The sequence below is a fragment of the Strix aluco genome, chromosome W, assembly GCF_031877795.1.
Source record: "Strix aluco isolate bStrAlu1 chromosome W, bStrAlu1.hap1, whole genome shotgun sequence".
Taxonomy (NCBI): domain Eukaryota; kingdom Metazoa; phylum Chordata; class Aves; order Strigiformes; family Strigidae; genus Strix; species Strix aluco.
Window position 1 is genome coordinate 13,351,441 of NC_133970.1, and position 18,838 is coordinate 13,370,278.

Below are 18,838 nucleotides of genomic sequence, written 5' to 3' on the forward strand. Positions count from 1 at the left end.
ATGGGAAGTAGAGAATAAACCTGTTTTCTTTTTTTTGCTTCCGCGCGGGGACCTTTGCTTCGCTTTGCTTATATTAAAACTGCTTTTGTTTTACCCACAAGGGTTGGGTTTTTTTTCCTATCTTATTTTCTTTCCCCTCTTTGCCCCGTTGAGAAAAAAAGGGGAAGGGGGGGGAAGTGACAGAGCGACTTGGTGGGTACCTGGCATTTAGCCAAGGTCAAACCACCACAGACGCCCATCTATTAGAAGGGTCGGAAGGATGATCCGGGAAATTACAGGCCTGTCAGCTTGACATCGGTGCCCGGGAAGCTGATGGAGCAGCTCATCCTGAGTACCATCACACAACACATGCGGGACAACCAGATGATCAGGCCCAGTCAGCATGGGTTTATGAAAGGCAGGTCCTGCTTGACAAACCTGATCTCCTTCTACGACAAGGCGACCTGTTTATTGGATGAGGGAAAGGCTGTGGATGTTGTTTACCTTGACTTCAGTAAGGCCTTTGACACCATTTCCCACAGCATTGTCCTGGTGAAACTGGCTGCTCAAGGCTTGGATGGGCACATGCTTTGCTGGGTAAAAAACTGGCTGGATGGCCGGGCCCAAAGAGTTGTGGTGAATGGAGTTAAATCCAGTTGGCGGCCGGTCACGAGTGGTGTCCCCCAGGGCTCGGGTTTGGGGCCACTCCAGTTTAACATCTTTATTGATGATCTAGACGAGGGGATCGAGTGCACCCTCAGTAAGTTTGCAGACGACACCAAGCTGGGTGGGAGTGTTGATCAGGTCCAGGGTAGGGAGGCTCTGCAGAGAGATCTGGACAGGCTGGAGCGATGGGCTGAGGCCAACTGTAGGAGTTTCAATAAGGCCAAATGCCGGGTGCTGCACTTGGGCCACAACAACCCCCAGCAGCGCTACAGGCTTGGGGAGGAGTGGCTGGAGAGCTGCCAGTCAGAGAGGGACCTGGGGGTGTTGATTGATAGCCGGCTGACCATGAGCCAGCAGTGTGCCCAGGTGGCCAAGAAGGCCAATGGCATCCTGGCCTGTATCAGAAATAGCGTGGCCAGCAGGGACAGGGAAGTGATCTTGCCCCTGTACTCGGCACTGGTGAGGCCGCACCTCGATGACTGTGTTCAGTTTTGGGCCCCTCACTACAAAAAGGACATTGAATTACTCGAGCGTGTCCAGAGAAGGGCAACGAAGCTGGTGCAGGTTCTGGAGCACATGTCGTACGAGGAGTGGCTGAGGGAACTGGGGTTTTTTAGTCTGGAGAAGAGGAGGCTGAGGGGAGACCTCATCGCTCTCTACAACTACCTGAAAGGAGGCTGCAGAGAGCTGGGGATGAGTCTCTTTAACCAAGTAATAAGCGATAGGACAAGAGGTAATGGCCTCAAGTTGTGCCAGGGAAGGTTTAGACTGGATATTAGGAAGTATTTCTTTACGGAACGGGTTGTTAGGCATTGGAATGGGCTGCCCAGGGAGGTTCTGGAGTCCCCAATCCCTGGAGGTGTTTAAGAGTAGGGTCAACTTAGCACTTAGGGATATGGTGTAATTGGGAACTGGCAGTGTTGGGTTAATGGTTGGACTAGATGATCTTCAAGTTCTTTTCCAACCTAGATGATTCTGTGATTCTGTGACCTTACCAATTTCCTTTTGTTTCTGGAGATTTATTTTTACAGGGAAGGGAGGATCTCAGACAACACCTGCTGGCTTTGGGCAAGACTCTCCAGAAGCTCCATAACCAAGTGGTCCTACACCGACCAAGTGGACTAGACATCCCAGCGCATCCATTTCAGCCAGGAGACTGGGTTTATATCAAGACATGGAAGGACGAACCACTAACAGCTAAGTGGCAAGGACCCTTCCAGGTCTTGTTGACTACCTACACTGCCCTGAAGGTGGCTGAAAAAGGACCTTGGGTACACTATCCTAGAGTTAAGAGAGCTACAGCCCCATGGACAGTAGAACAGAAGTCACCCCTTACTTTAAAATTTACTAAACACTCTTGAGTAGGAAATCATGATTAGGATTCATGTTTTGACCATGACAATTATGGTAGCTATGAGTCAACTTGGACAGACCAATTGGGACCAAAACTTAAACGAAAACTTGATTCTGGCTTTGGTACAAGGGTTTGGTAGAATGCGTAATCTTACCAGTGTCACAGCATGTATCCCCATTCCTCATTCAGCTAGTCAGCCTATCCCATGGGGTATTATACCAATGAATTCATCCTTATTGGAGGAATATGATAACATCACAAAAGCCTTTAAACTGGCTAACATCTCTTATTATTTAGACAAAGGGAACAAGTGTAGGCAAAGAGGTAGTGATGTCTAACAAGATGCTACTCCCTGGAGATCAGGAGATAATAGGACAGTCTTCAGAAGGGGTTCAGCAGAACAGTGTCCCAGAGGATCACAACCCTTAAATGCCCAGTTTTCACAAATAGCATCAGCAGCCTCTGATGGACAGGCTGAAGGATTATTGAGACTCTGCGTTACTACTAATGAAGTGCCTGATGTGACCACCACTCCAGAATGCACAGTCCTTAAGAAAAAAATTCAGAACCTGGACCAGACCTTTGGAAGGGTATTGAAAATATACAGGAATTGTAGAGTGGTGCTTTAACTGGGTACAAAGCCTACTTGTAATGTTAATAGAGCCAATTGGAGGTGCCCCAATGCCTTAAATCATAGTAAAATATCAATCCTAAATTCTACCCTGAAGATGAGGGAAAATTGTAAGAAACAAAATGAAGATTGCAAACAAGAAATTCCATCTCCAAGTTACACGATATGGGTCACATCAGATGGATATTGGACTACCTGGCTACAGCTTAGGATGGCTGTAACTAGAGAAGTAACGTTAGGATTACTGACTCTGTGTCCTACATGGAAAAGGAGTCAAATTAAAGCCCAATATTGGGGATGTATTAAAAGACACACTGAAACAGAAAAAGACCTTGATACTTGGACAGGGCCTTCCGCAGTGGTACAACTTGAATGGGGATTCCAAAGTTTCCTGTTACCAGGACTAATGGCTTTAGAAAATCGAATATCGATAGAAAATTTGACTTGGCAAGTGGAAACTTTGTCAAGAGCCACTCAAAAGGGATTCCAAATTATTAATGAACAGGTCCAAACTAATACTAAAATGACTTTACAAAACAGATTAGCCTTAGACTTGCTATTAGTTAAAGAACAAGGAGTCTGTTAGACAAAGAACACTGCTGTATCCACAGCCCAAACATCACCAATTACCTGCAAGAACAAATAGTTACGATGAAAAAAGTAGCAGAAGATAGCAGGGCGATCAGGGATGCAGCAGAAAATAGTTGGCTCAACAAAATCCTCCAAGAATTAGGTGGATGGTCTCTAAAAGGATGGCTAGCCACCTTGTTGGAAGGGATGATTTGTGTAGTTATAATTATAGCTATTATAGGAATCTGTATAGGTTGTACTAAAAGAATCATTGAGAAAAATATTTGGAAGCAGTAAGAAAATCTAATTCTTGTCTACCAAATTGGACATGGTTGAAAAACCTGTTTATAATGATCATAGTGATAATCCGTTTCTGTGCTTAGTGTGTATCATGATTTAATGTTGTAACACCTGTTAGGATCAAACATGGAAATTGATATGGAATGAGACTTACAGGATATTACATTATCCTATAAATCTCAAAGGGGGGGAAATGTACGCCAAAAGGTCTTGCGAACATTTTTTTTCATCTTGCTTTTTCGTCTTGCTAAATATTTTTTTACTGAGTGACGTGCGGAGTAACGACTTTACAACCAGTAGGGTTATAAAGAAGGTATGTTTATTCAGCGCTGGGTGCACGGGGGATCGCTCCTCCACAAACGTGCACATTTTGGGGCGAAAAGCAGCTCCTTTCTATAGCATAAAGCATTTACATATTCATGATAATCCCGAGAATAGGGAGAGATATTACAATTAGTTTTGAGAAATCATTATCATAAACCTCGCCCCAAGTCCCTCCCCGTTGCACCTGCGCAGTGGCTCCTGGTGGTCTTGGGCGGGGGTCTTCAGGATGAAGATTGAAGATGCTGTTACGGAGGCTTCCAAATGAGCAACCCACCACCAATTTTAAAAAAATAAATAAATTTATTTTTTAATACAACAACCAACCAGCTCTCCGTAAGTTACAGATTCGGATGTCCGCAAGAGGAGAACAGAATAACTTTCTGGGGTTTAACAACAACCCAAAACACTTTACAAAGCCCCACTCCCCAGGGGTTTAATGGCAACCCCAAACGCAAACAAAACTTCACTACCTAGGGTTTAACGACAACCCAAAACGCTCTACACTCACCTGATAAGTGAGGGCTCTCAACCTCGAGGACCTGCTCAGGGCAGCGTCCCGACCCAAGGCACCTCGAGGAGTTTCCTTGGGCGGCGTCCCGAACCCAAGGGGAGAGTCCTCGACCGCAGTGTGCAGCTCCAGGGGGGACGAGCTCCAAATGGCTCCCCCAGGGGACTCCATTTATACCCAGGCCGAATCTGACCTGTAGTCAATAGCGGCTCCCATTGGTCAAAGGTATCAACTACCGCGAGACCTTGAAAACAAAGACAGCCAGAGGCTGCCACACTTCAACAGCCAGAGGTTGCCACACTTCAGCAGCCAAGAAGCTCTGCTTTCACTGGGCGGATGCACCTGCCACAGATGCTTCTTCTTCCTCTCGTGACTTTTCACCCAATTAGGTCTCTTCAGCATGTCAATTTAGCATTCTTTGAATCCCCGTTACTTATCTTGGGACTCAGTAGTTGCAGCTCCTCCCTTATCTCAAGAGCCCATCCTGCTGAGAGCCCACCCTGCTGAGAGGCCTGCATCTATTTCGTTAAGGTTTCTCACTTCAATTCCCCCCTTTCTTTTCCTAGTAGTAAATTCTTTTACTTCTTTCCTTAGCTAAAATTCACTCATAATCCTTATACTAACTACTGAAATTATTCCTAACTCTAATACTTATCTTATAGTTTAAATCTAGTTTTCAGGGCCTTATTGTTTTTTGGTATCGGAGTAAAGTGAAGAGCCTCATATATAGCCTGTATGTGTCTGGTAAGTCTCCAATTCCAGACATATATGGCTATAGTGAGAATTAGTAGGATCGCTACTGCTATCAGCAATGCTATAATTGGGTGGAGAGCTATAGTAAGTATTCCGGTAGCTCTAGGTGGCCACCCAAGGAGAGTATCCCACCAGTGGTGATCAGTGGTTTTCTGTACTTGTGTTAGAATCTCATGAATTTGTTCTGTATCGTGTTTTACTACAACTAACGTTTCTTTTCCTTTCTTTTTTACATCTTCTAGGATGGAGATTAAGTCTTTATGTTGCAACATTTCTTTAATCCTATCCAAATTCATTCCTATAGAGACAGGATCTATTTTTCGAATTAAGGCATAATCTGATTCTATTACCTGAGAGGTTAGTACTGGGATAGTATAGGCAAAATCACACCCTTCAATTTTTGTGAAATTACATACACAATGATTGGAATAGTTTCCTATCTCCTCCCTATGATAGCCATCTATGAGTACACTTGTGCAAAGGGTACAAAGACATATGCACCCTTCTCCTATATATATCATGACTGTATCATTGTTTATGGATGACTGTATTTCAAAATGACACTCTTTCTGATGTGTGTCTAAGCACATGTCTTCGGCCTGTATGCCGTTCCCTTCACAAACGTATCCCTGTTGGCCCATATTAATGCATAGTTCTGTGTTGATGGTTTGCCATTTATCCCCTTGCTTCCATGCACATCCCCTATGCCCTACTGGACTGATTATCATTCCCCCATGGTTTAGTCCTATAGAGGTAACAGGGTATATGCTATGTTGGGCAGCTTCTACAACTGTTAATACAAAGGCAATTATTTTGTCATCCTGACTTTCATATGTAAAATTCACCAGTTTCCACCAGGACTGCAACTCCCTCTCTTGAGGTTTTGCCTTATCCCAAATTATCTTTCTAATCTCTGTTGGGAGGATTCCTTCTTCGCCTTCTCTTAAGATATCGGAAATGACAATTTGCGTCCACATTTGTGCCTGGATGCAACTAAGGGCCCAGGATACATCTTTTGGTATCATTTCCAATCCTTCTACTATCATCAAATGATCCTTAATATTGTTTTTTTCCCAATCAGGGAGTAGTTTAGACGTCAGCCATTCGTGATTTCCTAAGGCTAACAAGGATGATATCAAAGGTTGTTTTAGTTTCACCAGCTTTCCGGTTGCGGATGCTAGCTTGTTCATTATTACTTCTGAGTCTATGCTGTTTAGTACTCCTAGTCCTGTTCCTAGGACCCCTGTCACATCCCTTTTTGACCTCATATTGCGAGACTTTAACCACTCTCTCCATCCCTCCTGGGTTGCTTTTATAAATGGGAGGCATTTTTGGTGGACACCTGACATATCTAGTTGCAAATGTAATTCTACTTGCTTCAATGACCATTTAGGATTGTACAATACAATCTGCTGACCTGTTTTCCGAATTATGTGTGGGCCTGTTTCATAAATGTGGTATCCAGGGTACGGGGGAGCCATTGACTTGACCATTGTTGTCATTGTTGGCTTAACCGTCGTCGTTGGCTTTATTGGCCTTGTTCCATTTTTAATTCTAAAAATTATGTTTTCATCCAGACGTTTCCATATACAGCTGACTTCTACTGTCTCGGTTAATGAAAAACTCAGCCAAGTTGGTTCGGCTTGGACTTGGATTTGAAATTTAAATTTCAACCCATTTCCCTGTCATTTCCATAGTCATTCCACCATAACATTTTGTTCCAAAATGTGGTCGTGCCAACACTCAGGCTTACTACCATCACAGTCTGTAACACTTTTACCCTGTGAGGCTGAAATTGATATATGGGTGGACCCACTATACTTGGTTCCATCCACCATTCGACATCCTATGCTAATTTCTTCCCCGGATATCCCCCATATCTGAGGGATTCCTTCACCTTCATTCCATATTCCCTCTTTATATACATAACCTCCAGAACCCTCTTTGTACATGACCACAGTAGCTAAAGTTAGCCCTCGTATATCTGATTTTTTTCCTATTGTCTCTGTGTGCGCCAAATGAGCCTGTGACCATGGCCACTTGTCATTGCCAACACCCGGGGTACTACAGCATCCCAGTTCACAGCATTTCCATAGATCAAACAATCATTTAGAAAACCTTGTGATTTGTTTCCGACTAGGGGGCGGAGTTACAACACTTATAATACTTGCCGGTTCAAAACCGTTCCTTGCACAACCTACTAACATTCCCCCTTTTTTTGCCATGATCTCATACTTTCCTGTTTCCTCATCCCAGACCCATGAGTCATTCAGATATGGAGTCTTGCTACTACCGATAGATGTTGGTTTTGCTTATTTGGCCGAAACATATACATTGGTGACAAAAAAGAGCTGCTTCCCACTGTCATATCCTGACTCAATATTATGACCGAGATAAGAATAATTTCCCTGGTTGGACTTGCGTGATTCTCCATTGGGACTTAGGTGCCTTCTTCACTCGTGAGTGATGGATCCAGGCATTCTGTTCCTTGATTTTGATAGCCGTGTAAGAGGTCAGCAGTACTTGAAACAGTCCTTCCCACTGTGGTTCCAGGGTCTTATCTGCAAAAGACTTTACATATATAAAATCGCCAGGTGATATCTTATGTATGGGTCCATCAAGCCCCCTGCCTCTAGTACTGTATACATGTTTCTCAATCTTTCTGAGTTGTTTGCTCAACTCTATGAGGTAACCATTCATTATTTCCTCCCCTACTTGTGATGATATCCCCATCTTTACAGAATACGGTCTTCCATATAGAATTTCAAAAGAACTTATCCCCTCCTTGGCTCTGGGCCTTGTCCTGATTCGTAAGAGTGCCAGAGGCAAAGACTGTGGCCAAGCCAAATTTGCTTCTTGTCCCAATTTCACAATCTGTTGTTTAATCAAGTGATTCATTTTCTCTACCTGGCCACTCGATTGTGGTCGATAGGGCGCATGCAGCTGCCAATCAATTCCTAACAGCAAACTCACTTGTTGAACTATTTTTGATATAAAGTGTGATCCCCTATCTGAGGACATTGCTGATGGTACACCAAACCTTGGAATGATCTCTTGTAGCAAGACTTTGGTGACCTCTCGGGCTTTTGCCGTTCTACAAGGAAATGCTTCTGGCCATCCTGAAAAAGTATCCGTTAATACCAACAAATACCGGTACCCCCCATTCCTTGGGAGTTCTGAGAAATCGATTTGCCACTGTTGCCCAGGCAGGTTACCTCTGCCTATGTGTCCTACTTTGAATTTTGGGCCTCCTTTGGGGTTAGTCTGAAGGCAAAGATCACACTGTTGAGTTACTTGCCTCACTGTCGTATACAGATTTCTTGCAACAATCTTCCCAATTAAGTATTTATATAATGCTTCCGTCCCCCAATGACCCTTTCTATGTTCTTCCCGAACTACCGCCCATATCATGTGTGAGGGGACTATGATTTTCTTCTGTGAGGTAATAGCCCATCCATCCTGATTATATTTTCCATCTAAATCCTCTATAAGTTTAAGGTCTTCCTTATTGTAGTGGGGTTTTTCCCCTAGTGTGACCTTACCATCTGGGATTAGTGCTCCCTCGGTTACCTGTTCCATCCGTGCCACTCGTTTTGCCTCTCTGTCCGCAAGCTCATTGCCTCTTTCTATGTCTGATTGTACTTTCTGGTGCACCTTGATATGCATGATAGCCACCCTTTCTGGTAATTGAATGACTTCTAAGAGTTTCAGAATCTCTGTGGCATGTTTGATGGCTTTTCCTTGAGAGTTCAAAAGTCCTCTTTCCTTCCAGACGGCCCCATGAGCATGCACCACTCCAAATGCATATTTCGAATCAGTCCATATGTTGATTTTTAGCCCTTTAGCCCTCTCAAGGGCCTTCGTTAAGGCAATTATTTCGGCTTTCTGGGCTGAAGTCGAAGCAGGTAGTGGCCCAGAATCCAGGACTTCGCTGGTTGTTGTGACTGCATACCCCGAGTGTCGGGTACCGCTTACCATATAACTGCTTCCATCGGTAAACCAATCATCGGCTCCCTCCAACAGAGTGTCTTTCAGATCTGGTCAGCTGGACTACACGGCTTCAATAGTTTCTAGGCAGTCATGTTCCAAAAGTTCCCCGTTCCTGCCATCTAGGAAAGAAGCTGGGTTGACAATGTTAGTCACTACTATTTCTACATCATCTATTTCTACCATGATAGTAGCCTGATACCTCAGGTATCTCTGTGGTGACAGCCAGTGACCACCTTTAGCTTCTAAGACCGCTGATACAGTGTGGGAGACAAACACAGTCATTTTCTGACCCAGGGTAAATTTACGAGCTTCCTGGATATTCAAGATTATGGCTGCCACTGCTCTGAGACATCCTGGCCATCCTTTCGCAGCCTTGTCTAATTGCTTGGAGAAATAGGCCACAGCCCTTCGATAGGGCCCAAGGTCTTGGGTTAGGATTCTCAAAGCTATTCCCTGTTTTTCGTGCAAGAATAGAAAGGTTTACTCACATCCGGGAGTCCAAGTGCATGTGCTGACATCAGGGCCTTTTTCAAGTCCATATAGGCCCTGTCAGCATCTGGGGTCCATTCCAATCTGTTTCCGCTTGTGCCTGCCTTAATAAGGTCATACAGAGGTTTGACCAGGAGCCCACAGTTGTATATCCAAAGCCTACACCAGCCAGTCATGCCTAGAAAGGTACGCAGTTCTTTCACAGTTCTGGGTTGTGGTGTTTGGCAAATTGCCTCTTTTCGGGATTGCCCCAGGGTACGGACTCCCGCGCTTATCTCATAGCCCATATAGACAACCTGTTGTTGTACCACTTGCGCCTTCTTCTGGGAGACTCTATACCCCTGTAGACCCAAAAAGTTTAGGAGGCTCACCGTCCAGGCGATACATCCTTCTCTGGTTTCCGTAGCGACAAGCAGGTCATCCACGTATTTAAGAATCTTGCCTTTGTCAGGTGGCTGGTCCCAACTTTAAAGATCTTTAGCTAATTGATTGCCAAATATCGTGGGGCTGTTCTTAAATCCTTGAGGCAGCACCGTCCAAGTTAGTTGAGTTTTGCGGCCTGTTTTGTGATTTTCCCATTCAAAAGCAAATAATTTCTGGCTAGACTCGTGGAGAGGGAGGCAAAAGAAGGCATCCTTTAAATCTAGAACAGTAAACCAGGCTAGTTCCTGGGTTAAGGTGGTGAGCAAGGTATAAGGGTTAGCCACTACAGGATATAGGTCTTCAGTTATTTTATTAATTGCCCTTAGATCCTGCACCACCCGGTAGGACCCATCCGGTTTCTTTACTGGAAGGATAGGGGTACTGAAATCGGATTCGCATTCCCTCAGCAATCCCTGATCTAAAAATCTCTCAATGATGGGCTGAATGCCTTCCCGATCCTCCCATTTTAGAGGATATTGTTTTATCTTTACTGGTTTTTGCCCTTCTTTTAATTTTACTATAACTGGCATAGCATTTTTAGCCTGCCCTGGTATATCTGTTGCCCATACTCCGGGGTATACCTGGTCCATAATTTCTTTACTAATTACTTCTTCTTTTATTGGAAGATCTGTTAAAAGTAAGCTTATCATTTGTATATATTGTTGATTATTTACCTTCAGAGTAACTTCCCCTTTTTTGAATGTAATTATGGCTTTCAATTGTTCCAAAAGATCTCTTCCCAGAAGAGCTTTGGGTGAATTTGGTAGATACAAGAATTTATGTATACCCATTTGCTTTCCCAATTTATATTTTAATGGCTTACAAAAATAAGCTTTTTCAGTTTGTCCAGTAGCTCCTTTTACCATCACATATTCTTGTCCTAGGGGCATCAGAGCTTGATTAAGTACTGAATAAGTTGTTCTGGTATCTACTAAAAATTCTTTTTCTTTTTGTTCTTTCCCTAGCTTCATTGTAACCAGTGAATCCACTAGGGTGGACTCCTCCGGTCCCTGTCAATCTGTATTTATTGATGCAAGTACTTTCCCTTTCCGCTTTTGTTTCGGACAGGCATCCTTCCAGTGTCCTCTTTCTTTACAAAATACACACTGGTCTTTATCCAGAAACCCCTTCTTAAATTTTCTCCCCTGTAGTTCATCTATTACTGCCACCACTCTTCGTTGCCCCTTCCTATATTCGTCCTCCCTGTTGCTAAACACCCTCCATGCTTCATCCAGTAATACTTCTAGGTTCCTGCTTTCCGTGGTGCGCAGTTTCTGCAACTTACGCCTGATATCCCCTGTGGATTGCCCCAAAAATAACGATACCAGCTGTTGTATTCCTGCTTCGGATCCTGGGTCTAGTGGCATATTTCGACGCATCACTTCCCTTAGCCGATCCAGGAATTCAGAAGGTGATTCCGAAGGACCCTGCTTAATTGCATATAATGCTGACCAATTTATATTTTTGGGCATGGCCCTTTCCAATCCCTTTAAGATTAAATCCTGGTATCCTTTTAACCTGTCCATTTGAGCAGAACTGTTCGGATTCCACCTTGGGTCCTGAAGGGGAAAGAAATCCTTAACCTCATTCCCCGTGGTTCTGCAATAGTCTGAGGCCAAATCACCTGCTGCTTTCAGAACCAATTGTTTCTCGGTCTCTGTTAGGTAATCCAGTAGTAGCTGTATATCATTCCAATCAGGATTATGTTGTTTCAGTATGAACTGAAATTGTCTGGTCACGCTTATTGGGTCACTCCAGAACTCCTTTACAGCTCTTTTCCAATTTTCTAAGTCTGTGCTGGAAAAGTGTATTTTTATTAGCATGGCTCCCCCATCTGGACCAACTGCCTCCCTGAGGGGTGCCTGAAAAATTGTTTGAGCAGGTTTTCCCCGTGTGCGGGAAGACACCGGGCTACCTGGGGGAGAGGAAGCAGGAGTAGGGTCTGAATCTGAGTCTTGTTCTTGTTTTTGTGGCTGTGGAGGAGATTGATTTCGTGGGGGAGGCTCAAATAAGTCTGTCAGGTCGGGGTCTGATCCTTGGTGCACCTTTCCAATTTTTGTACATCTCTGGCCAACACTACATGCTGAGCAACATTGTCTCAGTTTTCCTTTTAATCCTTTATTGTTTTCTCGCTCCAAAGCGAGCACCAGGGGATCTTGTGGTATGATTAGACCACAATCTTTTTGCCAATCTGGATGATTATGGATAGTGAAAAACATGTCCGCATATGATACTTCATCCCACTTCCCCTCCCTTCTTAAGAACAACATTAACTGTAGGAGGGTATTATAGTCCAAAGTTCCATTTAGTGGCCATTTTGCCTCATTTTCCAGTTTATAAAGTGGCCACCACTGATTGCAATATTTTGCAAGGGTCTTTTTATTTTCTGTGCCCCCAGACCTAGTGATATCTTTCCAATGCATTAGTATACATCCTAAGGGGCTTCTCTTTAGGACTTCTTTACTGTGGGTATTTCCCATCCTGCTCCCACCCCAATCTCAAAGAGTTTGTTTCAGATTAAAATGGGAACAAACAGGGGACACTCCTATACTTTCTCTTTACGCTTGAAATTTCCCAATTTTATCCCAAAGCACAACCTATCTCAACTGCGACAACCGTAATATTGGTACAGGCAATTACTACAACTGAAACAAGCCGAACCCCAGCGGCTTTTACACTATACACAGAGTCAATGTGTTACCACAGAATACGGCAACAAAAGCAACAAAGGATTACAACAATTATTATTCTACTATCCCACCAACGGTCGTCAGGGACATACAACCCATCATACCAGCCTCATACACTCTTAATATGTTAAGTTTGATATCCCCCTACAACCACTTTGCTCGCCTGGCAGCTGAATTCACTTCGTTCGTCTCCGGCCGCTCTCCTCGCGGGGAACACGGAACCGCGGATCAGAACTCCGCACTCGCTTCACAGCTGTGCTGCGTCTCACTCACGCTTTGCAAGCACTCAGTCACACAGTTACTTAAAGGGCCAGTCTTGCTTTTTACTCACACTCATGCTACAAAGTGTACTAATTAAGATAAGAGCCAAATTCGCGTACCACATAAATCGTAAACCATTAATCGTTTATCACAGGTATAAAGCCAGTTAACTTAAATTAACACATATAGTTTCAATATTTCAATTTCCCATGGGTTACAACAGATGACATGAAAGAGAGCTATCCCGTTTAACACCCTAAACAGAGCTCTTTCTGAGGTGCCTTAACCAAACTGGGTACCCCTCTAGGCTGTGCGCCAGACGTCTCTGCGCTCCTTACCAGCCACGCGTGGGACCACGCTGTGCACCAGACGTCTCTGCGCGCCTTACCAGCCTCCCGTTACCCCGTAAACATACCTTTGTCCGTAGTTTAGATGGCTCTTGTCTGCCCCCGCAGTGAACGGCTGAGAGCGGAGTTCCTCCGAGAATTCCCGGGCCGCGGCTAGGACGTCCGTTCCTTAGTCGTTCCAGCAGCCGAGCAGAGAGAGTCCCATCTGGGGTGCCAAAATGACGTGCGGAGTCACGACTTTACAACCAGTAAGGTTATAAAGAAGGTATGTTTATTCAGCGTTGGGTGCACGGGGGATCGCTCCTCCACAAACGTGCACATCTTGGAGCGAAAAGCAGCTCCTTTCTATAGCGTAAAGCGTTTACATATTCATGATAATCCCGAGAATAGGGAGAGATATTACAATTAGTTTTGAGAAATGATTATCATAAATCTCGCCCCAAGTCCCTCCCCGTTGCTCCTGCTCAGTGGCTCCTGGTGGTCTTGGGCAGGGGTCTTCAGGATGAAGATTGAAGATGCCTCCTCTTCCTCTCGTGACTTTTCACCCAATTAGGTCTTTTCAGCATGACAATTTAGCATTCGTTGAATCCCCGTTACTTATCTTGGGACTCAGTAGTTGCAGCTCCTCCCTTATCTCAAGAGCCCATCCTGCTGAGAGCCCACCCTGCTGAGAGCCCTGCATCTATTTTGTTAAGGTTTCTTACTTCATGAGAATAAATTAGGTCAGTGTCAATGTAGCTTCTGGAATGTGCAGACACAGCTGAAGGTTGGTGCTTTTGTTAAGAAGAAAGGGGTTTGAAGATAAGACAGTAATAAATAAGACACTTGGGGCCTATTTTTGAAGATAACAGGAACAAGGACGGGACAAACTAAAACAAACCAGCTCAAGACACAAGACAGCTGCACAACACCTCCTAAACAGACCTTTGTGAGCACGCATGAGCGCTGAGGTCAACCAGCAGGCACAGTGAGGAAGACTACCAACGACCACCAGAGACCCCTTGAGACCACTGTTACTGATTTGATATGTTATTGATTTAATATAGATTAGTATTAATTTGTTTAGTTTTAATAGGAATATAGAAGATATTTAGTAAAAATCATATGCTGCATTTGCACTCTATACAGGAACCGAGGCTACTACAAACTCCCCTGTACAGCCCTGTACCAAGGGCGAAAGAATTGGTCAGAATCACCTAGTAGGAACATTTAGAACTAGATAACAGGCTTAAGATTCAAGATGATTTATATATATATCATTTACTTATAAGGTATTTAATAACCTGAAAGAATGCAGAGAGATGTCAGAATCCAAATTAATGGGAAAATGGGGAAATCGGCTGAAGCAACATATAAGTTTAAGCCAAGAAACAGTGTCCTCAGGCAATAGGTAATTCCGACAGGGGGAGATCGCAACCACCGACTCATTAACCACCGACTCACATTACACCCCAGACCCATTTCCAGGTGTTTCTGAACTCTACTGCTCAGAATCGGAAATAGGAGGAGAGTATGATAATGATTTTCAGGAATTGTTATGTTTATGCATGAATACTTAATGAATATGTATGAATGAGTTCTATATAAGATGTATGATTGTGGTGCATGGTGTGCGTCGTTGGTGAAAGGATTCACCCGCGCACCCGGCCGTCAATAAAGAAGTGTCTGCTTATCTACAGCAAATTGGTGTTGATAAGTTTTATTCCGAGTTTTTCGGTAACAGATTGTGGCGACCCAGATGGGACCTCGCTGAGAGAGACCGGAGGAGTCGGGGACCTGATTGGTTCCAGCCGACACCGAGGATTTCTCAGGGACACCCATCAATCCCCGATCCGTAAGGCTCTTCGCGACGTTCCTTGGATTTTGGTAAGACACTTCTTTTGTACTAGGAGTGGGTTAGAGTCCCACACTTGGAAAGTGGGTTAGAGTCCCACTTGGGAGTGGGTTAGAGTCCCACACAGTGGGTTAGAGTCCCACTGTATAAGTCTGCCTGTCAGACGCGGCGAAAGCTGCGCAGGGTTGGACTAAAGGATCCTAGTGGAATTGGAAGCCTAGGCGTCTGCCCATAAGACATAAGCGAAAGCTATTGCAGGGATGGACAATAGTGGAATGTATGGAATTTGGAGTAATGAAAACCTATATGCTATAGTGTTTTAGATGATATGATAAGGACTCGAGTTGTGGAATTTTATGTTTGTTTAATAGTATACCGGGTTAAGATTAATGGTTGTATAGTGATATGTTATATTCCTGTGTTTAAAGTAATAATTGTGAGGGGGTGTATGTGTGAGCTTGAGACGTACAAATAAGTACGAAGCGAGTGTGGAGTTCGGATCCGCGGTTCTGTTATCTCGTGAGAGGTGCAGCCGGAGAAGAATGAAGCGGCAGATTTGAGTGATTGCATATTATACTGTGACGTGAGTAACCATGGCATCTAAGTTAACTCATTTGTTTAAGAGTAAAAGTGTGGGCAATTTGGCTGTAAATGATAAAATTCCGAAAAACTCCCCGTTAGGATGTTTATTGGCACACTGGGGAGATTTACATGAGGATTTACGAAAAAGTCAGATGATTGAATATTGTAATCATTGGTGGCCTTTGTATACACTGGAAAGTCAGGAGAAATGGCCTGTGCATGGGACATTGAATTATGACACCATTCTGCAGTTAATGCTGTTTTGCAGGAGGGAAGGAAAATGGAGTGAAGTACCATATGTAGATTTATTCTTTTATTTAAGATGAAGAACGGATTGGCAGGAAGAATGTAAGATAACTAGTAAAGATAATTTGGTAATGGCCATGACTTCTGATAATAAGAAGGTGAAAAAGTGTTGTTCTGAATGTACCCATGAAAAGGAGTGTTTAAAGAAAATAGCTCCCAAAGAGGATGAAGGACCAGAGTTAGATATATCCCCTCTTAGGAGAGAAAGGAATCAGAGCCAAGAGAATAGGGAACAGGTAGGGGAACCAGACAGTAGCGGAATAGAGGATGTGGGGGAAGGACCATCAGACATTGTAATGTATACCCCTATTTCTCGGAGAACTCGACAGCAAACACAAACAATCGCTCCCCTGCTGCAGGGAGTTGGAAATGATGGGCCAGTATATGTGAAAGTGCCTTTTTCAGTCACAGACTTGATGGCTTGGAAGCAGGCAGCAGGGATATATAGAGAAGATCCTGAACGGGTAGGCAGAGTGGTAGACACTATAATTAGGACGCAGAATCCAGATTGGAGTGATTTGCAGGTGATCCTGGATAACTTGCTGGATGATACAGAAAAACAAATGGTATTAAAGGCTGGCAAAGCACAGGCAGAAGTAGCTGTATTGAGTGGGACAGCGGGTGGAACATTAGAGCAGAATTTTCCGTCTGGGGACCCGCAGTGGAATCCAAATCTTGTGGAACACAGAGAAAGACTGAGCCGGTATCAGAAATGGGTTTTATATAGGGTTAAACATGCTATGCCTAAATCTTTGAACTGGTCCAAATTATATGAGGTGAGACAAGATAAGAATGAATCTCCCTCTTCATTCCTGGAGAGACTGAAAGAGGCAGCCAGAAAATACACTGACTTGAGGGTAGAGACAGAGGCAGCTCAAATACAACTGGCTCTGATCTTTATGGGACAATCGGCACCAGATATAAGAAAGAAACTTCAAAAGCTTGAGGGAGAGGACTCGAGAAGTTTGAATAAAATGCTGGAGGCAGCATGGAAAGTATATAACAACAGGGAAAAGGAGGAAAGAAAAACCAGAGAAAATAGATTATTGGCTGTAATGACAGGAACAGCAAGCAGAGGAAGAGGTAGAGGGAGAGGACGAGGAGTCAGTGGAAAGGGGAGGATTTATGAATTTTGGCAATCGGAATTTTAACACCCCCTTGGGAGTGAATCAATGTGCGTTGTGCAGAGAGGAAGGACATTGGAAAAGAGAGTGTCCTAAAAATGGGAATGTTCACCAGGAGATAGCCAGAACAATGGTTTTAGGTGACTGACGGGGACCGGAGGGGAGCCCAGCTGAGCCTCTGGTTGTAATAAAGCTGGGAGAGAAAGAAGTTAAATTTTTAGTGGATACGGGAGCGACGTTCTCGGTGCTTAATACTTGTAAAGGAAAAATTGGAACCAAAACAGCAAACATAGTAGGAGCAACAGGGAGAGAAGAAAATAGGCCGTTCCTGCAACCCCTGGATTTAAAGTTTGGAAATAAAATAATTACACATGAATTCCTGTATGTACCAGAATGTCCGATACCCTTGTTAGGAAGGGATTTGTTATCTAAATTGAATGCACAAATTGTTTTTGAGGAAGGAGAACTTTTATTGAAAATACCTGAGTCAAAAACAGGAGAGATCTTAATGATACAAGAAAAGGTGAAGGAGCAAGAAATTCCACCAGAGGTGGATTCGTCAGTAATCCCTACAGTATGGGACACAGGCATCCCTGGTAAATCAAAATTAGCAGAGCCTGTAAAAATAGATCTAAAGGAAGATGCAGGGACAGTAAAAATTAAACAATATCCAATCAAACCAGAGGTTAGACAGGAGCTGAAGAAGCTGATTGATAAATTTTTAGAGTATAAAATTTTGGAGGAGTGTGAATCTAAGTATAACACTCCTATTTTACCAGTCAGAAAACCCTCAGGTGAATATAGATTGGTGCAAGACTTGAGAGCAGTAAATCAAATAGTCAAGGACATATACCCTGTAGTGGCAAATCCTTATACATTGTTAACAGCGTTAAAGGAGACTCATCAGTGGTTTACAGTGCTTGATTTGAAAGATGCTTTCTTTTGTATACCTTTGGAGAAGGAAAGCAGAAAATTGTTTGCCTTTGAATGGGAGAATCCACAAACTGGACGAAAGATGCAGTTAACATGGACAAGACTACCCCAAGGATTTAAAAATAGCCCTACAATCTTTGGAAATCAGCTGGCAAGAGAGCTTGAGATCTGGAAACGGGACAAACCAAGGCCTGGACATTTACTTTTACAATATGTGGATGACATACTGATTGCTACAGAAGAGAGGTTTACCTGCATACAGGTAACTATTGACCTTTTGAATTTTCTGGGACCGAATGGGTACAAAGTATCCAGAAAGAAAGACCAAATAGCATGTCAGACTGTCATATACTTGGGCTTTGAGGTTTCAAAAGGACAGCGGCAATTAGGAAAAGATCGTAAAGAAGCCATTTGCAGTATACCTGAGCCGAAAAATATCCATGAGCTCAGAGCGTTTTTAGGAAGGACAGGGTGGTGTCGTCTCTGGATCCTGAACTATGGTCTAATAGCTAAGCCGTTGTATGAGGCCCAAAAGAACTCTCCTTTTGTGTGGGGCCCACAACAACAAAGGGCTTTTACAGAGTTAAAGCGTGCCTTAATGTCTGCACCTGCTTTAGGACTCCCGGACCTAACCAAAGATTTTCAGTTGTTTGTTCACGAGAGACAACGCCTAGCACTGGGGGTGCTAACTCAGAAGATAGGAAGCTGGAAACGACCAGTCGGATACTTTTCCAAACAACTGGACACAGTGAGTAAAGGGTGGCCGAACTGCCT